Source organism: Pelodiscus sinensis, chromosome 10, assembly GCF_049634645.1.
Source record: "Pelodiscus sinensis isolate JC-2024 chromosome 10, ASM4963464v1, whole genome shotgun sequence".
NCBI lineage: Eukaryota > Metazoa > Chordata > Testudines > Trionychidae > Pelodiscus > Pelodiscus sinensis.
Window position 1 is genome coordinate 31,209,296 of NC_134720.1, and position 26,777 is coordinate 31,236,072.

The following is a 26,777-nucleotide window of genomic DNA, read 5'->3' on the forward strand; positions in this document are numbered from 1 at the left end:
TAGTGTTTGAGCAGAGATCATACCTACCACATAGCCTTCTGTTTCTAATTACTTATTTTACCTTATTATACCTTAAAAAGTATACTTACTATACTTTTACTATACTATACTTTTTCCTGCAGGATGACAGTGTGATGTCATGTGTCAGTCTGCAGCCCCTCCCTCCATCCTCAGCTGTGTGGCCTCCCCCTTTCCTGTGCTCCGGGGGAGCGAGGAGCCATGCAACCCACCCATACTCTGGCCTGCCCCGGTGAGGGCTGAGGCGGCAGGAGACTTGAGCTATGTGGCTCCTCGGACATGCAGCTTCCCCTCTCCCGAGTGCTCTGGGGAAAGGCTGTATGGCTGCCCTACTTTGTCTCCTCCTCCCCCCATAGTCTCCTATCAGCTCCACACCACACAGGCTGGCGGTTACCCCTCCCCCATATGCTGCCCACCTCTGAGCGTCCCTCCCGCAGCCATTATATGGGCGGGCGGCTGCCAGAATTTAAATCAAACCGTGCCTCTCCTCCTTTGTCTGGGGCAGGGGAGGAGAGGCATGCAGTGCAGGAGCTGTGGGATTTGGGTGAGGGAGGGGGCGCATGCCCTCTTGGGGGCTTGGATGGGAGGAAAAGGGAGACTGAGCAGGAGATAAGGGGGCTTGGGTAGGGCATGGGGGGGCATAGGAGCTGCAAATTCTTGCAGGGGCTTGGGTGGGGGGGAGGTTAGGGTATGGGGGAGCCACGCAGCTACACAGGCACTTAAGTGGGGGTGCGCAGGAGCCGTGTGGGCTCAGGTTGGGAGAGGTGGGGGCATACAGGAGCCATGGGGGCTCAGGGATGAGCATGTAAGCAGCAGGGACTCAAGTGGAAGGGCATGGGGGTCTCACAGGGACAGGAGCTTCGGTGGGGGAGGCACAAGAGCCATGCGGCGAGTTGGGGGACAGCATGTGTGAGAGCCACAGAAACTCACAAAGGCTCGGATTGGGGGCAGGAGGATATGCCATGTGCAGCATCGCTGGTAGTCCGGGGGAAGAGGTGCACTGGAGCTGCATGGTTTTGTCCCTCTCTGGTGGGAGGCCAGAACTGTGTGGTCTTCCCCCTTGCGGCTAGAGGGAGAGAGCCGGGCCAGCTATGGCCTAGGCCAAGCCCAGTCCAACCCCCGGTGGCCAGAAGAAAGAGAGCTGCGCCAGCCTCTGTCCAGCCAAACCACCCTGTGAGCTGGAGGGAGAGAGCTAGGCCAGCTGCAGCCTCAGTCTGGTGCCTGTCCCCAGTGGCTGGAGACAGGAGAGCTGGGACAGGCCAGGGTTGCTACCCCTCTACTTGCCCCACTCGGCAGTTTCGGGTCCCCTCACCCCCAGTCCTTGCAGGGGCTTGCAAGGTAGGGGTTCGCAAGTGTAGTGAGCAGATGGCACCGCCCTCTAGTATTTCCCAATAAGTACATATAATGTTTGATAAGTAATGGGAGAAGACAAACACTTAAGTAATTTTGAAGTACTGGTTTTCTGTTCATTAAGGTTGCTGGAACTCATTGTATTGTTCTGTCTAGATGATGAGTTGTTTCCTTCCCAAATTTGGTTAGCTTTGGGAAAATAACTAAATAATTTGCTTTGTCTGACATTTGTACTGAGGCTTTACTTCAAATATCTAGAATGTTATTCACGTAGCCTTGTTATTTCTGCATAACATGATTTAGTAAGTGCTTATATAAGTATATGTCATAATAGTCTAGATGGCTTTGAAGAGGACAAGATTATCACTTCAGTAGTGAGCAGTAGAGTGTTTATTTTTGGAGATTGTGTCCTTTAACTGAAATTTTTACTGCGGTAGGACAACTAGGTCCATCAGTCTAAGGTTTAGATGGGCATACAGTTCTTTTATGAAATAAAAATTTCAGTTTTGTAGTAATTCAAGGGAAAGCTTGTTACTCTTTTACATACTAGCCAAATAGGATATCAAAAGTCAAATTTTGGTATCCCACTTACAAACTTTGGCCTGAAAAATCCCCAGTAACAATTATTTAACGTGGTAAAGCTTTGGGGAGAATAATCAGCATTGTTCAAGACCAATATAGCTACTAACAAATACAATTATGTAATTTTTTCTAATGAAGATGTGTAAAAAATATAGCTTCTAGCATAGTTCCCTCTAAGGTGCGCACTTATGCAGGTGCGTACCAACAATTTGAGTCTCGCCAGCCTACTTGGCAAAACCACACAGTGGCTGCTCAGCTGCTCCAGGGCCAGGCCATGTGTCGGGCGACTGCTCCGCCCCAGGAGCAGCTAGGCAGCCACCATGTGACCCTAGCCCTAGCTTCAGCCCTTCTCCAGGGCTCAAGCTGCAGCCAGGGCAGGCTTTGTGGCAGCTGCTGGAGCCGGGCTGCGGTACTAAAAATAGCACTGCGGCCTGGCTCCAGTCGCGGCACATGAGGCAGCTGCTCACCATATGGCACAGCCCTTGTGCCAGGATTGAAGCCGGGGCCACAGTACTATTTTTGGTACCATGGTCCTGGTCCCAGAACCCACCATACAGCCCCGCCCCCGCTGCTTCTGGGACAAGGCCGTTTGGCGGGAGGCTGCCCCATGTGCTGCCACTGGAGCTGGGATGGGACCAGGGTACTAAAAAATAGCACCACTGCTCGGGCTCAAGTCCTGGCACAGGGGGCAGCCACCTGCCATGCGCCCCAGCCCTGGGAGCAGTGGGGCTGTGTGGCAGTTTCTGGGATGGGGACAGCAGCACTAAGAATAGCACCATGGCCCCGGTTCCCGCTCTGGCACACAGGGCAGCCACCCACCGCATGGCTCAGCCCTGGCACCAGGGAGCTAGAGGGAGCTTGTGAAGGGTGCAGGTGTCAGGAAGGTAGAAGGTGAGGGAAGGGCAGGGGGAGAACTAAGGGGAAGGTGGGGGTGAGGAAAGGAAAGGGATTGTGCTGAGGGGAGAGGAGGGAGACTAGGGCAGGAGAAGAAAGGGGAAGGCACCAAGGGGCCGGGGAGAAGAGACAAATGCAAGGGAGCCAATGAGGGGAATGGGCGGGGAGAGAAAGGGAAGGTGTCATTGGGGGTGGGAGAAGGAAGAGGAGTGGGTACTGATTGAAGAGGGGTTAAAAGGAGCGGTAGGCATGAAGAAGGAACAGGTCATGTATGAGGGTGCAGAGGGGCTTGAAGAGAATGGGGGTGCAGGGGTGGGCACCAGGGAGGGAAGACAGCAAGGTGGGCAGGTGTTGGGGAGAGTAGGGGCAGTGAGGGAAGGGGGAAACAAGAAGAGGTTGCTGGGGGTAAGAGAAGGTGCAGGTGCCAGCGGGATTGTGAGGTGAAGCAGAAGGGCAGACATGGGGAGGGGAGGGGAGGCCGGGGCACCAGAGGGCAGAGGAGAGAGGCAGGGCAGGTGAGTAGAGGGAGGTATAAGGATAGGGGATGGGGATGGGCAGCTACAGATGATCAGAGTGGAGGAGGCATGGACACAGGGGGAAGGGCAGGTGCAAGGGTCATAGAGGATGGGGAGAGTGGCAAGTCCCAGGAGGACTGAGGGGAATGAGAAGGCCAGGAGCCAGGACAGCAGAGGAGGGTGAGGGATGGGAGGCAGCAGCAGGCATCAGGGGAGCAGATGAGGGGAGAGGGGGAAACATGGCAGCAGAGGGGAAAAGGGAAATGTTTATAAGATATTTAAATAAGATATTTGTTACTAATTTGGGTGCCATAGGTAGTACACATCTGAACAAGCGCATATGACCTCAATGTTGGTGCACAAGACAAAACTCTGCTTATGGATGGAAAATCTTAGAGGGAACACTAGCTGCTAGTATAGTTCATGCTGTTTCCAAACATCCTAAACATTTTACCTTATAGAGATGAGGAGCTATTTGAATCCCTCTCCAATTATATAGTGTATCTTTAGATAGAATCTGGGATTGGAGTCCAGATTTCCTTAGCATGAATACACGTGGAGCTCTGAGCCCCTTTCTGGATGGAGTTGATTAAGCAGTTGCGGAGCCATGCTGCCGTGGAGCTTAGAGGGAGCCTTGGTTGGAGGCTTTACCTCTTTTGCCTGTGTCTGTTCTTGCAATCTGGGAAGGTAAATTTTTTACAGATGACTTTCAATCAGGGCAGCAGGCTGGGGTGACACTACTGCAACCACATCCTCTCTCCCGCCATCAGTAGTTATGGTCATCAGTGACATTGGTGATGAGCACACTGAAAACATGAGGAGAGCATTTTATGTGGACTCTATAGTGACTACAGTAGTGAGACTGGGATCCTCAGCTCAGTCTCACCTGCTTTAAGGAAATTGTTGGACTGCAAGGGATCAAGGAAATTGCCTTCCTTTTGTTCTCACTTTGTTTCTGGGCCAGCCCTTGGTCAATATGAAACCAATTTATGAGGGTGGCAGTATTATAGCTTGATCTCTATTAGTGTAATATGGGCAGTTGAGCTTCAGTTGTAGTTTTGGTTATAGGGACATGTGACACACATTCGGTTAGAGGATTCAGAATATTGTAATTTACTAGGGGGCTGCGGCCCCTTCTCACTGTGCTTGCCAACCTTCCCCTCTCTTGGGGTAGGTGTCTAGCTGGAGGGAGGGTGCAGGAGCAGGGTGGGGTTAGGATGGCTGGCCGGGTGGGAGGGCACAGGAGCAGGCTGGGGTTAGGGTGTCTGGCCAGAGTAGAGGGCAGGAGCAGGCTAGGGGCAGCCCTCCCTGCAGGCTGCAGACTGGAGAGGCAGCTGGAAGCCAGGGTTGTCCCGCAGAGCCCCAACCCGCACCAACAAGCAGGACGACCTGGATCCCTTTCTCCCAGGAGGAGCCATCCCTTTAGAGACTGCAGCCCTGGCCTCTTAGGAGAAGTCTGTGGCTGGGGAGCACTATCATGACTCCCTGCAAGGAGCTGCCGCTGGATCAGCACCACCCTCACCACCACGTGCGGCCCTGGTATGCCCCTCCTCACTTCCCAGATCCTTGTTCTGAGCCCCCTGCCCTGAGTCCTCCACCTCCCACCTGCCTTGACTTCTGCACTCCCACCTCTTTCTCCCTGCCTTGAGCCCCTCCCACCACACTTCCCAACCCTCTGCCCTAAGCCGCCCAACCCCTGCCTCTTTTTATCCCTAAACCCTCATTCCAGCCTTCATTTTCCTTCATTTTTAAAAAAAATACAATCATTGAAATAAAGCATGTACATTTTTAATTTTTTAAATTACTTCAATTAAAGACCCAAGCAATACCGGGTATATCTGCTAGCATTGTAATAAGCAACAAAGTTTGTTAGCCCTCCCAGAATTGACAGAAATTTATCAGCATTTGGTAAGAAATTTTTGTCAAGTGATAATGGCAGTACACACCAGCCAGAAGAAACTATCAGTGCAGTCTGTGGATGAGTGGCTAATCATTTCCTTCTAGTTAAAAGTAATATGAGTCTTCAATAGTTTTCCATTTATTATCATTCCTCAGCCTAAAGATTAATAGGTGGATCAATGTCCTGTCTTTTCTAGATATTTTTTTGTCAGGAATAATATAAAAAAATAAATGACATGTTCATTTCTGAGTAACTTCATTTCATTTCCAGTGTAAATCCATATCTGCTTGGCTTTGTGGTCTTTTTCTTTATCAAGTCTCAGACCAGACTTCATGCCATTTACCTCGGTTTATAAAAATAATGTTCTGTAGTTCAGCCCATTGCTGCAATGATGTTTTGGTCAATTATTTTGATAAACTGCACGCTGGAATCCACTTAGCCACACAAAGACCAATCCTCGTACTTTATAATTAGAATACAAATGGGTGTCTCCCCTCTTTTGAGATTTAATAAAAGCTTTCTAGTGAGATCTGTTATTAAGCCTGTATTATTTTAGTAAGCTTACTACAGTATATTTACTAATACATTATGAAGTGTTATAAATAAAACTAGCCTGGACAAAATAAGGAACTAAGTACAGTTTGTATTGTGTTATCTTTTTTGTTAATTTTACTAAAATTTGTAATTTGCAGTAGTCCTTCAGTCACTAGTCCACAGTAATTAGTAATTTTCCCTGTAATCTTTTCCATACATGTGCAGAATACATTTTTATGTGCACCGAAGCATGTGCAATTGTGCACCACAAGTAGGCACACAAACCTAGCTGTGGACACTCTGCTAATCAGCTGGGTGGCATTTGAATCTCTCCTGAGTGGCCACAGGGAATGCTGGTAATGAGGCATTATTTTAGTGAAAGATTTTTGTTTTGTTTTATGTGTGGTTTTTTTGTAAGAGTCTAGCTGTTGGTTTTCAAAGTTATCTAGCCCTAAATTTGGACTCCCCACTTCCCATCTTTCCTATGGTAGTGAGGTGTTCTGCACCCACAAACTGAATGTTAAACTGAAGCTCTATGGATCAAGCCTCTTTGATGTAAAAAAGTAGTGGATATTGACCATAAAACATCCTGTAATTGGAAAAGTCACCTTGAATAAAGATGATACAGTGACAATATTTTTAGAGCGCCTGTTTTGCAAATTAAAGTTTTGGAAACTGGAGTGGTGAGACAGGCCGTATCCCTTCTAGTGACTCATCAAAAACAGGACTGCAGGAGTTAACTCATGCTGTTTCTCAGTTTTGTCATATTGTATTTGAATATATGTGGGAAGATATATGGAAGAGCAATCCATTTGGAAGTAAAGTTATATCTATTTGGATCAAAACCTCGCCAGTCACATAGAAGAAAAGTGAATCTGGAGGTTTGTGCCGAATATGCTAGAATATGAATTTAGGGCACAAAAGCTTTTCTGCACTTAATTCCCATATGGACAGACTTATTCTGCATTAAGAATGCAGTGTGTAGTGTAGCTTAATCCACTTTGGAAATGGATTAAATCAAGCCACACACAGGCATTCTTAATGCAGAATAGGAGTCTTCATGTCGGAAGCTAGTGCAGAACTTCCTGTTTTCAATTTTTGTTTCCTGTGGATTAGTCTTAGCAAAAAAGCAGACTTTTCTGAATTTAAATATAATGTGCCTTAGCATGATGTGATTTCTAGTTCTATTAAAACATAAATTGAGGACTCTATCAGAGTAGCATATGAAACTTGTCATAAAGAGCCTCTAACTTCAGTTAAATTAGCCACATTGAGATGGACGAGACTTGATTTCCTGACTCTGGCTATGGCATACTACCTGGACCTTATGTAGCATACTTTTTATCACACTTCACAAGGTGGACCTGACAACTGCAAATCATATCTTGCCGGCTCCTGTAAAAGATTGGTTGCTAATGGATTTCTTTTATGATGTGCTTAAATCTGGGATTTAGACCAGAAATTTCAGCACAGCTGGTGCCTTCAGAGGTAAAAGTTTGCTATATGAATTATTTTGCAGTCCTGATTAATTTAAATAAAATGTAAGATTATAACACTCCTTTTGTTAATTTAAATGTGTGTTATTGCTGTAAAATGTGCATGTTAATGAATGTTAGACAATAAAAGTCTTATAACTTAAAGTATATCTTTCCTTACCAATTTTAATTAATAAATTTTCTGCTTTTAGTGTGCTTATATGATCAAATTTGAATACAAAAAAGGTATGCTAATTGTTAAACAATGTCTTTCACAGAAAGCTGGTGATTGTTTTCTAAAAGCAAAGATTACCAGGTATTTGTCATTTTGGTTTGTCACAGTATTACTTTTTGACAAAGGCCAAAAATATGATCCAATTAATAACAGGACTCCAAATTGATGGTAACGAATGTTACTTGTAAACTGAAATAATCCTCCCTATTTATGAAAACTCTGCCCACTAATGTCTAAGTCAACAGTTTATTCTGGCTTTATGTAAAACTAATTCTTCTGAGAATTTTTAACATGAGAAAAGCATAAGCATTTTATTTTTAATACTGCAATTATGAAAACCTTTAAAAATAAAATTTTCTGAACTTTTAGAGAATACACTACTTGAATTAGAAATCTAAAAATGTATAGCAATATTGTGCTATCACTAAAGCATAGAACACTGTGGTTGTGTCTACATTGGCAAGATTTTGCGCAAATACAGCTGCTTTTGCACAAAATCTTGCCGCCTGTCTACACTGGCCGTGAGTATTTGCTCAAGAACACTGACGTTGTAATGTACAAAATCAGTGCTTCTTGCGCAATGTTACGGTATCTCTTTGACAGAATTAGGAAGGATGTCTTAAGGACAACTTCCCCGAGAGTTATCTAATAACTCGGCTCATCCACAGGGGATGGTATATAAGGTAGTGACTCTCAAACCCGTATCTGATCACCGGGAGTGCCAATCTTAGATTTATATGGCGCGCAAATGAAAACTGGAAACTTGGATTTAACTGGAAACCACAAGACTATATTATTAAAATAAACAAATTTAACAACAATACCTCAAATGAACAAATGAGGGGGCAGTCCCCTTTTTACACTAATGGACCAGGAGGGAAAGTCCCTCCAGGTCCCTATACCTACAGTGCCTACGACGATAGACGGTTGATGCGGTGCTAGTGACCTGCGACCTTCGGGCTAGTTGAAAGCCTTCAGGGAGGACAGCTAGGTGTCCCTCGTCGGCTGATCTCGATGCTAGGCGACCTACAATCCGTTGGCTAATTAAAGCCGCGGGAGAGGAACAGCCCAGGAGATCCCTTAAAGCACGGATGGAGGTCGAAGATGGTAGGTTCGCCTTCCGCGAAGTCCTCTGGTCCTCGCTGCCTCTTCTCTGCGCTTCGGTGCAGCCGGATCAGACTATGGAAGCTAGACTCCTTCCTATCTATTCTAACTAAATCTAAAAATAAAAACCCTATCTGAGCCCGACGAATAGGCATGACGATGGCCGACATGCGTGGACCGACGCAACCTGATGTACAAACTCGATGACGGGAGCTATCCTAACTAAACACTACCTAACTAAATACCTGACCTAACCTTCCGTCAGCCTATCCCTGTAAAAGACTAAATTGAGGGAGCATGACTTTCTGTCAATCCCTTCTAAGAGAGAAACCGGTCTTATACAGGGTTTCTCTAAGACCTCACTCATTCGACCTAGGACAAGATTAATGAAGAATCTCTCTCTCTCTCTCTCTCTCTCTCTAAACCTCGACCCGACGCTGTCTGACCCAAGGATAAGCCTCGGGGCCAGCAGCAACTGCTACGCAGCAAAGCCCTTTTATACTCAACACTCATGAATATGCATGAGGGTTTGAGGTTTTAAAATGATTGGTTGGTAAAAATGCTTGTGTTGCCTGGTTCAAATTGATTGGCTCCTGAAAGATGCGTGCTATAAGCTAATTGGCTGGCAGAACAGCTAATGAATATTCATAGTTTATTCAAATCTCGCCAGGTAACTGCTTGCTGTTTTCAAAATCTAACAGTTACCTGTGGACGTGACAGAATGTGTATTTTAAATGGATGCCTAAAGAAAATTTTTAAGGTTTCAAAATGGAGTTTCAGACTCCATTTTGAGATATTGCAGAACTTCATTATAATTAAGGTTTTATACATCGTAAGGAGTATATTATTTCACACAACACCAGTCCTATACACTGTACAAATATTCACAAGGTGAATTTACATTAAATAGCTTACATTTGCATTTAACCACTTGATTTTACTTGAACATAGCCACTCCTGCCTTACAGCAAATACTCTGATGCTCCTGCTCAGGGATAAGTCCTCTTGCGCAAGTGTTCTTGCGCAAGAGGCCAGTGTAGACGGGTAACAAATTTCTTGTGCAAGAAAGCCCAATGGCTAAAATGGCCATCGGAGCTTTCTTGCACAAGAGAGCATCTACACTGGCACGGATGCTTTTGCGCAAAAGCAAATCTTTTGCGCAAAGGCACATGCCAGTATAAACGCTCTCTTGTGCAAATACTTTTAACGGGAAAACTCTTCCATTAAAAGTATTTGCACAAAATCATGCCAGTGTAGACGCAGCCTGTATGAAAAACTATATGAAAGTGTTTCTGGGTTGGTGGCACCAGAGTTTGCTGAATGCTTTGAAAGATCCTGAGTTTAAAAATTTGCTTTTGAAGTATTTCTTTTCACTTTGGTTTTTGTCATCTTTTTCAATAATTTCTTAAGTGTTGGTCAATTGTTCGTGTATTAGCTAACAATTTTCAGTTGTAATTAGCCAAAATGTTTACATAGTGTTTTTCCATTTTAAATTCTGGAAGTGATCAAATGGTTTCAGTTAACTACTTGTGTAATAATTGCCTATTGATAAGCTTAAGAGTGCTTGGAAATGTTGCACTTCTCTGAGTTTGATAGCAGTCATATACTCTTGGAACTTGTCAATTTTTCCTTACCTCTTACTTCTTATGCAGCAGGAAGTCATTTATGCTAATTTTCTTTTATTTGCATATAGGTTACAGAGTTCTGTGGTGCAAAGCATGCTCAGAACTCCTTTTAAGTGTCTGTTTAGATCAAAGCAGGACTGTGTGATAGCTGTTGTCTGACACCAAGCTGTGTGGTGTTGTTTTCATTAAACATTTATCATACTTCCAATGTGACAGCAGGCAACTTTGTGCTTTGGTAACATGTTTTCATGCAAAATTTATTGAAAAAGACTAGATGTTGTAAAGAGATATTGTTGCCTTTCACCAGTGGCGAAGGGTAAATGTTTGATTGAAAAGAAGCATACATTTAACACTATCCAGTGAAGTTACATTGAAAAAGTATGAAACACTATTTGCTTTGGTATAAGCAAACTAAGTATATTTAATACTAGCATTTATTTTGGGGAATTTTATTTTAATGGGTTACATGTTCTGTTTATGACATGTCTAATTTTTTGCCTCCTACTAATCTGTGCCATTGGATAACTGCATTACCATAACAATATAAGTATACTATCTAAACAAAACATGGAATAATATTTATATTAGGAAATATTATACTGATCTTTCAATTTGTAATGTAATTTTAAAAATACATACGTCAATGTAAATTTTAAATCTGAGATTTTTTTACATTGCAGAAATTAGGAATTACCTCCCCATTAAAAATTAAATTTATTTTGGTAATATGTCGAGAATACTTGTCCCATAAAGTGCATGAATTTTTAGGAAAAAAATTAAAGGCTTATTTATTAATAAGATATTAATTTGCTGTCAATTTAACAAAACAATATTTTATTGCTGCAAGTGCTATAATTTAAATTGTTTTCATCTGTGCTATTATATATCCGATTTTTGAGTTTGAAAGTGGAGGAGTTTTTTATGCGTAAAAAAATGGTGAAAATAAAGAAAACCTTTTTGGAGTGGGGAAAAAATGCACTTCTTTAAATACCAGTGCATTTAAAGAAGTTTACCGGTATGAGACATCAGATAGGTTTGGTTTAGCAAGCAGTTAATTCATGTTATTGTTTAATCACTTTCAGTATTTCTAACTAAGGCCAAGATGGTCCACTTCAAAAAGAGACCATTGCACATGCATAACAAATTCCCTTGAATAAATGTTCATGAAAATTTATACTCAGAGTATTCTGCAATCTTAATTTTGTAATCATACCATATACTAGAATATTTTACCATATTCTGTAAATAATCATATTTAAGGCCTAATTGTAGATGCTGCATTGTGAGCATACTGCAGGAGAGAAGGCTCGGTGACTGCTTTCTCCAACAAGTCATCCAGAGGGCTGTCCTACTGCGGCAGACAGTGTATCCCTGAACATAAGGGCTACGTCTACACTGGCCCCAAATTCCGGAAAAGGGATGCAAATCAGGTAAGTCAGAATAGGGAAATCCGCGGGGGATTTAAATATCCCCCGTGGATTTAAATAAACATGTCCGCCACTTTTTTTCCGGCTTTTCCCCAAGCCGGAAAAAAAGCGGCGGACATGTTTATTTAAATCCACGGGGGATATTTAAATCCCCCGCGGATTTCCCTATTCTGACTTACCTGATTTGCATCCCTTTTCCGGAATTTGGGGCCAGTGTAGACGTAGCCAAGGAGTAAAGACCATGTAGTTATCTTTAGAGGTGGCATAAATGAATGGGTTAAGGGTAAAGCCCAAGACCTCTCCCCAGGAGCATCCTGAGGGGGGTACGGGGCTTGGGGCAACCCCCTCCCAGAGCTCCAGGTGTGGGGTCTCGGGCAACTTCCCCTCCTGCCGCAGGTTCTGCCCTCCTCCAACCCTTCCCCAAGCCCTCCCCCTGCACTGTCCCTGCCTTCTTACCTCTTCTCTCTAGCAGCGCAGCTCAGAGGATTACGGGGGCAAGTCGCAGCAGCAGCAGAGTTCACGCCCACCCCTCCACACACACACACACACACACACACACACACACACTCTCTCTCTCTCTCTCTCACTCACTCACTCACTCACTCACTCACTCACTCACTCACCCACCCACCACATGGGGGATGGGAACCAGACTGGCCTAGCAGCCTGAACTACCTTCTTGGGCCACTTTACCTCAGTTATCAAATTAGCTCATTGTAACTGTTACTCAGTGGTCTGCTTTCCGCTGCTGAGGGGTCACTCTGGCTGCCGCCTCCTGCATAGTGAATTGGGGGTGGGTGGAAGAAGGAAGTGACCCCTGCTGCCACTTTGCCAGGCCCCCATAATCCTCTGGGTCCCTTTTGTCCATAGGGGGAAAAGTATGCTGCGCTTTTGGAATTGGAGCAACAAGGGACTATTTGATCTTCCTTCTTCCTCCCCCAAAAACTCCTGGAGGCCGGTATGCTTACTTCTGCCTTTTTCAAACTGTGCCTCCACATGCTACCACATGGGTCTCTTCCCCCACTTCCTCCCTGCCAAGTGCATCTCTGGCTGTATTGAGCCCCTTAGAAAAGAAAAGATTATGTAAATAACAATTGATGCACAATCTCTTTTAACAGATATCATGAATAAATAGACTGATTAGTAGTTGGATCTGTTCTATGTTTACTTAAAAGACCAGGTGGCTCTAAAGGTCCCACTAGAATTTTAGATAAACTAGATTTTTTTCTTCCTTTGTTTCTCTCTCACCCTCCATCAAAGGATATATATGGGATTTTCTTTATATTTTTAAGCAAGCTTTGTGGAAGGAATACCAGGGAATATGTAAAGATTGGTTTCAAAATTAAACATTTGCCTTTTTTGTTATAGTAACAACAATATTCTGAAAAATTGGTCTTTTGGCAAACAGTGTATTAGTTTGCTAACTTTTTGAGAATGGAGGTATATTATTGCAATTTCATTTTAATTGTTTTGTTTTCACAGGCCATTTTTAAAAGTTGTTGCATGTCAATTGACATGAAGGCCAGGTCTACACTAGGAAATTAGCTTGTTATAACTGTTACTCAGTGGTCTGAAAAATCTATTCCCCCTGAGAGAGAGTTATACAAACCTAACTCCTTGTGTTGACATCATTAGGGCAACGGGAGAGTTCTCTTACCAGCCTAACTACCATCTCTTGAGAGATGAAATAACTATGTTGGTTAAAAAAAGGCCCTTCCAGATATGGTCCTCACAGAAGCAGTAGAGTAGTGCAGCTGCAGTGATGCCTCTGTAATAGTTTGTATAGATCAGGCCTGGGTAAAATACAGCCTGCAGGCCATATGTGGCCTGCCAAGCTATCGGATCCGGCCTGCAGAGGCAGAAGGGAGCCCCATGCAGGCTCCCCTGTTTGCCCCATATGCTGCTCAGAAATGTTGCTGCAGGGTGCTTTCTCTTTGAGTCTAGAGGGGAGCGGAAAAGATTCAGATGCTGCTCCTGCCCCCAGGACAATCCCATTGTCCGGTTTCTGGACAGAAAGCACAACCCTCCTGCTTAATTATTCACTCAAGCACATGGCCAAGCAGGCAATATGACAGACCGGGCTGGGTGTGGGCACCACTGAGGTCATCAGCTCAGGGTGAGTTGCTCAAAACCATTACTTACAGCCCTTGACTGGAGACCTTTCCCAGGTAGGCCACAAATTAGTCACACAGAGCACTTCAGCTGCCAATCTGGCCAGCAGGAAGCCTCAGAAGCAAAACTGCTCAGACACTCCAGCTTTCCCTGTGCCACAATCTGCCCGGACCTTACACACAGGTGAGAGGTTATAAAATCCAATCTCACCAACTACTAACACATCCTATTGGTCCCAAAGAACCAGCCACAGTCCCAGGCCAATTTACAATTTAGATCTTACCCACAAGAGAACTCGGGGATTATCCTTTAATATCTAAAATCTAAAAGTTTATTAATAAAAGAAAGAAAAGGTTGAGAGTATGATTAAGGAGAATACATTACATACGTCAGTCACCAAGTTCTTGATGCTCTTAGTAGAGATGCTACAAACTGCTAGCTTAAAAGTCTTCGGTATACATCCTGTATTAAGATGGGTCAGCAGTTCTTCCCAGTTCTCTGTCCCTAGCAAGGATGCATCTGGGATCAGTAGCAAGACTGAAGACAAGTTGGAGATGGCCTTATGGGATTTTTATGTTCCTGGTGTCTCCCAAACTGGAGCTGGTCACATGATCAAGTAACCTATCTCTGTTTCATGTGCCAGTAGTCATCATGCTTCCAGACCCATTCCTCAGATGTATATTGGCCACTGAGAGCCATTGTTCATGGAGCAGTGCTAATTAGCACAGCTATTCACTGAACAATCCTTCCTCACAATAGGCAGTCCAGGCCCATTGCTCCCTCCCAGACAGAGAACATTTACAATCCAATAACAAAGCCCATATTCATAACTTCATATACAAAAATCATACAAGTACATGAGTAGCATACATAGAACCAGTAGAGCATAAGCTTTCATTGGACACCTCATGGCCCACTTTGTACAGAATTTAGGACAAACACCACCCATGGGTGCAACAGTGATCTGTCTGCTTACTTTAAAATCCAATAACGTGACATGCAGAAGCATTGTAAGCTCTGCAACCTTTTAGCTCGGCAGGCAAGCAGGCAGGCTGGCTGGTTTTGCTGCTGGCTGGTAAGTCTCCTGGCCAGAACTTGCCTCTGGCACTCCAGCCCCTCCGTTCCCCAACCCTCTGCCCCACATTCCTGATGTACCCATAACCCCTCCCAGATCTGGTGCCCCAATCTCCTGCCCAAGATCACAATCCCTTCCTACACTTGATCACATCCCAAAACCCTGCACCCTAGTTCCCTGCCTTAGGTCACAACTGCCTCCTTCACCCAAACTCCCCCCCAGACTCCATTCTCCCTCCTGCTCCCTAGTCCCTTACTTCAAACTCCCTTCTGCACCCAACCTCCACCCCAGACCTCACAGCATCTTCATTAATACCATGGAAGAGTGGGGTCCTCAATCACTTTCCAAAATTTTGAATGCCCCCGCATCAAAAATTATTGCCCACTGCTGGTATAGATGTACCCTAAAGGTCTTCAGTCAAAGCAAGGTCTTCAATCCAAAGAAAAATGTCAAGAAATTAAGTGGCAATATTTAGGTACTCCCTCATTTTTTTCTTCATTAACTAATTGGGAATCCTTTTGGAAGATGATCAGTTTTTCTTAGCTATCCACATTTTTAAAAAATACATATACTTAAATGATTTAAATATTTTTCTGGTTTAGAGTGCTGATGTTGCTCTTACTGTTTCTCTTGAATCCATTTTTCTGTGCAAACATCTTAGCACATAATATACCGAAGATATTAATCTCATTACTGATGAGCACTGAAATCATAGTTTCTGCATGGTATGTTGTACTGATGACAGTAGTGCCATTCTTAAGGACCATTAAACTTGAGTCCCTTTTGTTACTTTCTCATTAATGTTTTTGGAAAGCGAAGAGCCTCCAGTAGTTTTAAAAATAAACTGGTAGGTTGGCACAACCCCAGTTTCTGGAACAAATATTTCCTTGCTCACTAAAAGAGGTTCTTCACATCCAAGGCTCCATCTCTGTGTGATTATCCTTATGTGCATTCTCTGGCGGAGCACATGTGCCTCGTGCTGAAAGATCTGTGTTATTTTGGCAAGCAGTATGTGTAGAATGGACATGAGCTCTTCAGTCGTGCTCTGCTACAGGGTCATACAAAGGCAAGATGTATCCACTGTCATTAAGTTCTTCTCACAACCTCACAGCTTTGAGATGGAGTCTGAGTGACCATAGCCTTTCCTTACAGCTGTAGCTAATAGTTTTAGTGTTGGTGACTTAGTAGTTTTAGTCATTTTAATTGTTTGGTTGCTTTTTGCAACCATTAGTCATTAGAATATGCCTGTTTGGTTCAGTGTCATCCAGTTTACTTGTATTTAAAAACTGTCTCTTGTAAGTGAGTTATCTACAGTAAGTTTCAGACACACACTTGATGTCTCTCTGTCCAGGAGAATCATTCTGTGATGCTAGAAGATCAGGTGGCAACTCTTGCCTAGGCTTTAGGCCTCAGCCAAGCACTTACAAATTAATTGCTGGAAACCAATCTGTTTCCTCTGTATGTTAGTATTGTTGGGATTATTATTGGACTTGTGTTTAAGGTTTAGAATTTATGAAATGCTTATGAGTTGTTGCATGTGTTGGTCACTTACTACATATGCTAAAGATATTATAAGGTAATATTTAAGCTGTTGCTTTATAAATGTAAAAAAAATAAGCAGTTCTAAAATTGTGAATTCAATCAAGAGAGATCATCTCCTGCCCATCAAAACTCAGTGTTAATTGTCCCCTTATGACTATAAGGAGGCTATGTGCAAAAGGGCTCATCCCAGTAGCTTGAATTCTGTAAGAAGGAAATAAATTTTCCTGTCAACTACTTTGTCCTCTTTTGCCCTTTGGACTCTCATAAGGCTAAAGGAGAAATAGAGATCCCCAGGGTCAGTCTGGGTTAGCCCTAAAAGACATTCAGAGCTGAAAACTTGCTACAACTTTGTCACCTTTTGAACCAAAGATTGTAACTCATTTGTGTACATATGTTTTGCCTGCTTCACCCTTGCAATAACTCTCATTTTCTCCTCCTTCTCCTTAATAAATCCTTAGTTTGTTCTATGTTTGACTATAGGCAAAGTCTTTGGTTTTGTCATTTAAGGTACAGACTGATCTGCTTTAAGTGTTTGGTCTCTTGGGACTGGGAGCAACCTGAATATTTTGTGATCTTTGGTTATTGCAACCATCTGTCAGTAAGTCCAACCTGACTAGATTTGCCCATGTAAATCGTCTGACTCTATGGTAAGACTGTTATAATGCTTTAGGAGTAGTTACTGGATAGGCAAAATCTAATTGTAGAACATATGATCAGTTTGGAGTCTCTACCCTGCTCCTTGGTTGTCTGCCCTGAGGTTGCACTTAAGTATGTGTCATACTGTCTGGAGTGGTTCCTGCTGAAGTTCAGTCTTGAGCTGGGTTCAACTACATGGCTTTGGAGTACCGAGGATTGAAAACCAGAAGTTCAGGAATGAGTATGGTACTGACTCTGGCACAGTCTACTCCAGTGATTCTGACACTGACTCTTTTTCAACACAGGAACCAAGCTATTGGTCCCGGGACATGTCATTGCCCATGCAATCTGAGCTATGCAGTTTCCTCGGATTCATCTTCAGAGTTAAAAGTGAAGAAAATCCACCCTATCAACATATTTACTCATTCAAACTGCTATTATAACCCTCCACATTATACAGAGGATCTAACCTCTCCTCACTCGGAAGATATTGGGACACACATAATCTGGGCTATTATTTCTCTAGTGTGAGGCTGTTGGCCACATGAACATTGGTGGGTTTGATGAGGGACCGTTGTTGGCTCAGAGTAACTTCAGCTGCAGGAGCAACTGCATCATCAGAAGGCTGCTTGCTCCACCACATTGCATATTCTGGGGCCCCCAAAACCCCTTCTAGTACCTACATGACAATAAGCAGAGGAAGAAGAGCCAGCAACACAAGACTATCTCCTGGCGCTAGTATCCCTTTCCTGCTTGTCTCTTGATGACCTGTAGTGCCACTCATGGCTCCACAAATGGACAATTATAAGAGTTTCAGAGACCTATAAAAGAGAATGGCCGAAATCCTCCAAACCCCCTTTGAGGAGTTGCAAAAACAGACACACAAATTGGTAGACATGCTTAAAGCCTCTTCAGTAGGGAAAATGACTCTCCCAGTTAACAATGCCATCATAAATCTAGCCAGAGCCTTGTGGTAAAAACCTGCTTTAGTTCTACCTATATCCCACAGAGCACATTAAAAATATCCAGTGCCTCCTAATGGTGCAGAATTCTTTTACAGAGCCTCTACCCCATTTTCTTTATAGTCACTGTGACAAATAAAAAGGCAAAACATTGAAAAAGAGCCAAAGACCAGATTTGTGTGCAAAGCCTATTCCTCAGCAATCTTATGTTAGCCAGATATGACTTCTGCATACATGAGAGACTGCTGGTTTTTGCAGATAGCCTTCCCAATGACACTTGTGATCAGTGTTCCCTTTAAACTGCAGGGCAGCTCAGCTTCATAGGTGATAAATCAGCCCCACCCAGTCAGTCAGCTCCCTGGAAGAGCCCTGAGCCTCTGACTGGGTGGGGCTGATTAATCACCTGTGAAGCTGAGCTGCCACATAGTTTAGAGCAGGGGTCTCCAAACTTTTCAGCCCGAGGGCCGCATTAACTATCAAACAGCAGTTTGGGGGCCGACTACACACTTGAGGTCCAAATAAAAAACAATCAAAACATGGATGTTGTTTTTAATTATTTATTTAATATTATTTTATTCAGTTATTATTTAATAACACATTCATACACTACACATGAACACCTGTATTAGTGTGAATGGTGAAATTGTTTCCTGGATGCCAAAATAGCAGACATTTCTGGCTTTAGATTTGTTGTCCCTAACATCAGCAGTGACCTGAGATTATCATCGGACAAGTTTGTTCTCAAATTGTTCTTCACGTATTTCATTCTTGAAAATGTTTGTTCACACAGGTATGTTGTTCCAAAGATTGAAAGGTACCTTGATGCAAAAGTTTTGACATTAGGAAAGTCTTCCTTGGGCAAAAACTGGTAAAAACCCACCAGTCCTATTTTGAACTTGTCCCTAAGGAGGTCATTTGCTTGCAACTCAATGACTTCCAGCTGCAGTTCATCTGGGCAACTGGCCACATCTGCTTCAAATGGGTTTTGAAACAATCTCACTTCTTCTGCCTTTGAATCCAAAAAGATCTCCACGGGCCGGATGAGAGGGCCTCGCGGGCCGCATCCGGCCCCCAGGCCGTAGTTTGGAGACCCCTGATTTAGAGGGAACACTGCTTGTAAGTAAGTACAGTATTCTGTGTTGATAGTTAGGGCCAGTTCATAGTCAGAACAAGCATCCAAGCAGTGCCAAATGAAGCAGATATGACTACAAGGTCAGTTATAATGGTAATTGTCATGTGTCAGGCATCGTGACTTCAGGGTTTAGGTTTTTTTCTGAGATGTTCAACTGATAGTGGAGGACTTGCCTTTTTAAGAAGCTGAATTGTTCGCATCTAAAACTGTTGAGGCCATTCATAGCCTATACACCAGCTCTGAAGAGGAAACCAGTAAAAACCAGTATTCCTCACTGAGACTTAGCTGCACTCCTATAGGGTTGCCAGATCGTTTAACCAAAAATACCGAACTCCCCCCCCCCCCCCAAAAAAACCTCCCACTGGGGAAAAAAATCTGCTGGGGGGGGGGAGAGCGGGGGGGAGGGGAGACCAAAGTTGTTGGGGGGGGGGGGGAGAAAGGACCCCGAGAGTTAAGCAAACAATAATAATTATAATAATAAATAATAAAAAACCTAGCATGGCTCCTTTAAGAAATGCTTTTGAAGCTTTTTGGCCCTGACAGGCTGCCAGCGGCCTCCCGCCATCTTGTCTCCCTGCTCCAGGCCAGACAGCTCCCCTGCGGAACCTGGTAAGCACCCGTGATTTTCGCCTCCTGGCCGGAAATAAATCAGAAAATAGTGGACATTTTAGGTGTCCGGTATTTTCTGAATTTTTTTTTACCGGACAGGAGGTGAAAATACCGGACTGTCCAGGTCAATACCAGACACCTGGCAACCCTACACTCTTACCAATGAAGTCTCCAGAACTACCCAGGAAATAAGAGCACTTACACAGGAGAAGACAACCATGGCATTGTCAATAAACTTTCTAATCTTCTCAGTCCCGGATGCACTTATTTTGATGGAATACTCTAGGGATGTCTTGCATCTTACTCCATAAATAAATAACCTCCCCATTGGAAATCTGCTAGCTCACTTTAAGCACGTTTTGTCTTTTATCACTACCAACCAATGGGCTGTGGATATCAGGAATGTAAAGAGTTAACCAGTTATCTGGTAAGCATTTCCTTACTGGCATGCTGACTGGGGTAACTGGTTAACCAGTCCCTGGCAGAGCATCCCCTGCCTGCGGTGCAGTGGGCTCAGCCTGGCCTGCTGGAGTAGTCCTTGCCCACAGCATGGTGTGGCGGGCTCTGCCTGCCCCAGCTAGAGCAGCCCCCTGCCTTTGGTGCACTGTGTCATGGAATATTAAAATAACATCCATGCTCTTTGTTCAGATCTCAAATCTCTTCAAAGTTCTTCCCCATCATATAGCTGGCGATGCTGTGGAGATAAAGGCAACATTTGCAAAAGTGTTCTCCACATTCAAATGCATGATTAGTATAGCTTCCCTAAAGCCACAATAATATAGGAAGAAAACTGGGAATAGTTGCTCGATCTCATAGCCTGGTGACAAAGTCATTCAATGAAGTACATAGTATCTGCACAATATGACAGGTCTCTAAATATTACATATTGTTTACACAATAAAAATGTTAAACCACTACCATTAGAGGAATTCCAGACATTTATGCTATATCCTGTTATATGCATTTTCTTCAGGGGTAAGGCTCTGTGTGATCTCTCATTGTCCCCCAGTAGCAGGGGTTTGGTGGGCCCTATTTCTCTTTCCTTGCATCATGGTCCTCCATGCAAGGAGCTGTGTTCATGCCCACATTTCTTGCCTGTTCCCCAAATCCTATCCACCGGTGGTCTCCAACCTTTTTGAGCATGAGATCACTTTTTGAATTTAAGTGCAATCCAAGATCTACCTCAAATATAAATACCCTTGCCCCCTTCTCCAAGGCCCTGCCCCTGCTCACTCCATCCTCCCTCTCTTGCCCATCCTCACTTACTTTTTTCAGGCTGGGGCAGAGGGTTGGGGTGCAGAATCTGGTCTTGGATTAAGGGATCTGAAGTGTAAGATGGGCTCTGAGCTGCTCTTGAGGCAGGCAGTTGGGGTGCCGGAGGGGGTTCTAGGTGCAGGCTCTGGGATGGCATTTGGATGCAGGGGTACTTGGGGCTAGGGCAGAGGCTTGGAAGGCAGAAGGGGGATTCGTGACTGGGGTAGGAGTTTGGGATGTGGGCTCCAGCTGGGCACTGCTGGTGGCTTCTGGGTGGTGGTGCAGTGGGGCTAAGGTGGGCTCACTCCTTCCCTGTGCCTGAACCACTCCCTAAAGCAGCCAGCAAACTCCATCCCGCGTCCTGCTCTGCCCCCTCTCTGCTCTGTGGAGAAAGGATACAGAATTGGAGGGGGAACCTGGACATCAGCACCTATCCTCTCTCTCCCCTGCCTTGCACAGAAAGCAGGAAGCTCCCCAGCGGGAGGGGCAGCTCCAAGGCAAAGGGCAGGAGATGAGCAGCAGTGTGGGGAAGGGGCATCTGAAGTGCTGGCACTTGACAGCCTCTTGGCAAAACTAGTCAGGATCACCTGTCAGAGGCTCCAAGATTTACCATTAGATTCAAATCTACCGGTTGGTGACCACTGCTGTACACCTTGTCCTAACTCTATGTTGTGATTTAATTATGTTGGGAAGTTAATCAAAAACAAGATAATTGACATCAACTAGTTAGATCTATAGACAATTGCAGAGCTGAGGTGGTGATGATACTAAAGAGCTGTCATGGATTTCATGTGTCCCCCATGTTCAAGGCTTGAACCTGGCCACTGATCATTGGGATCTGTCAGTGTTACGTAACTCTTTAAAATCTTGACCAATTATTATTTTTCTACTTTATTGCTTCCAGTAAACCTCATTTCATGAGGATTAAGGGACTTGTTGGAAGAGTGGTCTATTATGAAATTTGGCACTGTGTAGACAGCACCAAATTTTGAAATAGACTATTTCGAAATAGCTATGCAATTTGCATAGCTCAAATTGTGTAGCTCGTTTTGAGCTAGCGCCGCAGGGTAGACGCACCCTGAATGGGAAAGTCAAAGCATCCTGGAGGGAGATCAAATGAGAGAGAGGAAAGAGAGAAGAGCATCCAGCTAAGCAATGAAAGTTATTTATTTCTACGTAGTAACCGTACAACGGGAGACAAACAAAACAGTTACAATATTAAATCTAACTTGAACCTGATTACAAATGTTGGGGTTGGCATACCATAAGTGGTGGGACATAAGGCCAGGGTCAGGAGGCTATACCTAGAAAGAGGTAGGGGAGGGAGAGGAGTGAGAGAGAGAGATCTCACCACTCTGTGAAGCTTGAACTGATCAGGATTCTCAGATGGTGATGGTAGCTGGGGGTTCAGCGTATTGGAGACAGGCAGAGCAGAGCTCCCAGCACAATCTGTCAGGAGAAGATGAAGTCCCAAGGAAACTGATGCAGACTTTAGATCCAGGCATCAGAACACTTTTCTTGGGCAAAGGTAGGAGTTTTTGTAAGGTGTGGCAAGGTCTTTGCCCAGGCCTCTTGCCCTGAGACCCCTTCTTCAGACACAAATCACCACGGGACCTCTCTCTTGTGTAATCACCCGTGTCTTTTTATTTCTCGTGCCAACTTCCTACCACCTATTTACAGTGTAGGTTTTTCCAGCAGCAAACTCTGCTACCTTCTCCTTCTGGCAGGGGCATGCACACACTCCTCTCTGGCTGCCTTATATAGCCCTCTGGCTAATGAGGCCCACAGCTGCTTCCATTAGCCCTTCAGGCATGGGCTTGCTTAGCTGGCTACCATTGCCCTTTTCAGCCAGGCTGTAGTGGCAGAACTCTGGCTTAAGCAACAGTCTGTCACAAGGGACATAATGGTTCAAGGGGAACATTGGATTTCTTTATTGGTAAATAGATGGTTCAAGGGAGTATTCTAAAGTTTTGTTTAGGTTAGACCAGGGGTTCTCAAACTTTGTGATACTGCGACCCCCCCCCCCCACGTTGCTCAGGACCCCTTGGTGGGGTGGGACCCACAGTTTGAGAAACGTGGAGTTAGACAATAGAAATTGATCATTCCTGGCTATGGCTGGTGTTCCTTGAGAGAGTTCATAATGCAACTAGACAGTTTCATTGTATTGGATATCAATAGAGGATCTATTACTACAGTTGGTCTGATCATTAATGATTTGGGTGAGAGCAGGCCTGAGTTCATTAGCATCTGGAGCAGAGATTTCCCGGTGCGTTTCTGCTTTTGGTATCCCATAATTCAGTGCAATTCTTGCTTTGGAAGTGCTGTTCTCTATTCTGTATGCAAATGTAGATGTCTGTCTACTCTGTCCTTCATGTGGATGAGGATAGGGTTGTTTCCTTAATTCTGTTACCTTGTCCGGAGGGATTTAGTTGTGTATTCCCCTGCCTTTTCAGTGCTTTTGTCTTTGGTTCAAGCAGAAGGGCGTGTGTGTGTTCTCCATGAGTATCATGACCAGGTCCCCCAAGAAAACAGGGCTGACAGGTGACCACCCCTTTGTTTCCAGAGGCCCAAGTGGTGGGTGTGTATGTCCTCCATGAGCATCATACCCTGGCTCCCAAAGAACACTAAGCTGGTAGGTAACACATCCTTAATCCCTCAGATGAGTGAGGTCATTGGGGCCTCAGCGGGGACCAAGTTAACAGAGGCAGGGACTGATGGAAGCCCTGTGCAGGTGGAATTGATCTGCACTGGACAAGTAATTGTCATATAGGTCCCAGATTTGTTACCTAAGAAAAGTACAATATTGTTCTGCTCAGCATTCCCAAAGAGGAATGTGTAGCAAGACTCATGATGCAACTGCATGATATTGCTACGTATACCATTAGTTTAAGACTTGTGTAATACACCACATGATCATCTGCTCTCATGATGCCCATTGCAGATGGTTTACAGAGTAAGGGATTTATGGCAGAGACTGCCTGGTGAGCTTCATGGTCCACAGAGAAAATGACAAATAATGATCTTGTCCTGGATCCCACTCAACATCATACTGGGTTTGATTTATTGCAAAGGCAATGAAGCTTTCTGAACTAGTTTCATACCAGACATAGATTTTGACACACATTGTTGAGGACTGCAGAATGACTCAACTTCTTCATACCTTGAACTGCCGTTTGACTTGGCTTGAGAGAATTGCATATGCCAAATACAATATATGTGGAACAGTACAGCCTTGCTAAATCACTTCCTTGGTGTCTTGTCTATCTTGGACTGTTTTAAAACTGTTAAAAACGAAGGCAGATTCTTCACTCACAATACCTATTTACAAAAACTTTAAGCTTCTAGATATACATACTGTAAGTAACACACACAGACAGCACCCGGGCCTGAGGTTCCCCACCCCTGCACTATATGGTTGGTCCAGTCTTGAGAAGACCAGTTGGGCTTGTGGAATTAAAGTATAAGAGTAATAATAATTGCATAGCATTTTTGTTCCTCCTTATTCTAATTCAGTTTCTTGTGGAACTTTTAAAACTCAATCCAAGCTGTTGAAGAAAGAAAGTTTGCTGTATGTGTTTATGATCTTGAACTATAACACTAGGTGGAGACAGTGGGCAGTGTCCATGTAGTAACAAGTCTTTAAAGCATGTAAAGAGAATCTAGTGAGAGAGATGACTGAAATAAATCTGTAACATTGTTTTTTTCCTAATGAGTATGAACAGTGGCACTTAGAGTTCACTTGCTAATAGCGCTTTGTTCATATGGATTGTTTATAGTGTGCCCCTGCTATGCTATAATAGATGACATGAAAATGTGTGCTGTCACCACATAATAATAGGCTTTGAAATGTGTATTGCCCTACCATGATAACACAGTTACAAAGCCACTGGTAGTTCAATTGATGAAAAATCTCCTGTTTTTATTCATTATTTGAGTCCTCATGTATTAACTTGGTGTCAGTAGAGTTCTGCTTGATACATTCCATTATCAAATGAAGAAAGTTGCATGGAAAATAGAGTAAATGAAAGTAGATTACCAACTTATGAAACTGATATATTTGTTCATTATTTCCAACTAGTACTATCTAGTTTATGAACACTGAAAAAAGAAATGAGCAGTTCAGCATGTGGAATTTTTATACACATTTTTGGATATGTAAAAAACTTGATTTAAAAAAAAAAATCTTCAAATTTTCAAAATACACTTATGGTGGCTAACCAGATGCTCTGGACACTTAACCTATACATTAAAAATTATATCGTACAAATAAATAAAGAATGGTCCAAAAGAGTATCCATATCAACTCAGAACATTCTTATTGACCCTCCACAAAGGGGCGGGGGATTTCTGTTTGTAGCAATGACAGTACAAAGATGCAGGTTCTGTGGTCCACTTCTGTGCTTTGGCTTATTGATCTTCTGATTTCTAAGCATTTTTAAAGTACTTTCTTGCTAAATTCACAGACTTTCCTGAAGAAATGATATTTCTTCTCCATGTTTACAGAAGTAGATTTTGGAATCCATTCGAAGGCAGTATCTTCAAAGGGACACATTATTTTAAGCTGTTTAAAATTTTCAGAACTGCACAGCCATCATAACTGCCAGCCACCAGAGTTGTCCTTTTATAATTATACAATTTTCATTATCTTGTTTTTTTTTATTTGAATAATTCCTTAAAGACAGGGAGGCCTTTTTGCTCAAAAGAACATATTTTTTTTTTACCAAGGCACCTTAGGTTTTAAAAGCAGCTGACTATTGTTTGACTGGACCCTTTTAATCTGTGTATGAGGAATCCAAACTGAATGATATGGAGCTGTGAAAATCCAGTTAGTGTGAGCTGTAATCTCTTTACTGGCTTTAAGTAGTTAGAGTAGCATTCAGACACCCTGCAGATACTGAACTGCAGAGATACAGTAATCACCTAAACATGTAGCCAGTGTTTTGCTGTCATGGATCTAAAGCAGAAGAGTCCCTAATAATCATTTATTTTTTTTAAACTGACCTTTCTGTCATAAAATGAAATTGAATGCAACATTAATATATTAAACTCTATGTATTTCACAAATAGGCTACCCAGGGTCTGTGGATAAAAGTGTTTTCTGGAACCTTGATATTACCTACTGTGGACATTGTAAAGTATCTAATTCCTTTGATTACGGAAGGGAGGGGAAAACATTTTCTTTGTACAAGAAAAATATAATAATCCACGAATCTTAGGATTTTCTACTGCTATTTGAGACTCTAAATGAATACAAGAACTGTTAAAGGTTGAAAAAAATCTAGATATTTGAATTAGAACAAAAAGGAAGAGACAAACTTTTTCCTGGATTATGAAAGAAACTGGAATCATTAATAGAGCTTATTGAATTTGTATAGCAAAATATTCTATAATAACTTTGTTAGATTATGCTGTTTACAGTTCACCTTATGAAAAAGATAAGATGAATCCACCTCCTTAAATTTTGCACCGTACCTGATGGGAAATATACTATTGTTTTATAGTGTGCTAATGCAAGGTTTCTAATATTAGTGCACCAGAGTTTGAGACCATTAATGATCAGAACTCTGACCACGTTTATATCCAGTATGTAGCTATTCTTTGGAAGTCTCTCTCTCTCTCATATGCCATAATGTGTAGAACAACTCAGTCTAAATTCCAATTTTTAAATAGAATTAGTTATATCCTAAGTCCTAGACTCCAGCACAAAGCACTGTTACCGGGCATTCTGTAGGGGTACCTATTAGGACTGTCAAGCGATTAAAAAAAAATTAATCACAATTACTCGCGTGCGCTTTG

The 26,777-nt window shown here is 43.3% G+C and overlaps 1 protein-coding gene across 1 annotated transcript in view; it reads left to right on the forward strand.

Annotated features, from left to right (window-relative positions):
* The window catches only part of RSRC1 (arginine and serine rich coiled-coil 1), a 367,002-nt gene that overhangs the window by 77,240 nt on the left and 262,985 nt on the right, over nucleotides 1–26,777 (forward strand). The gene's annotated exons all lie outside the window — the stretch shown is intronic.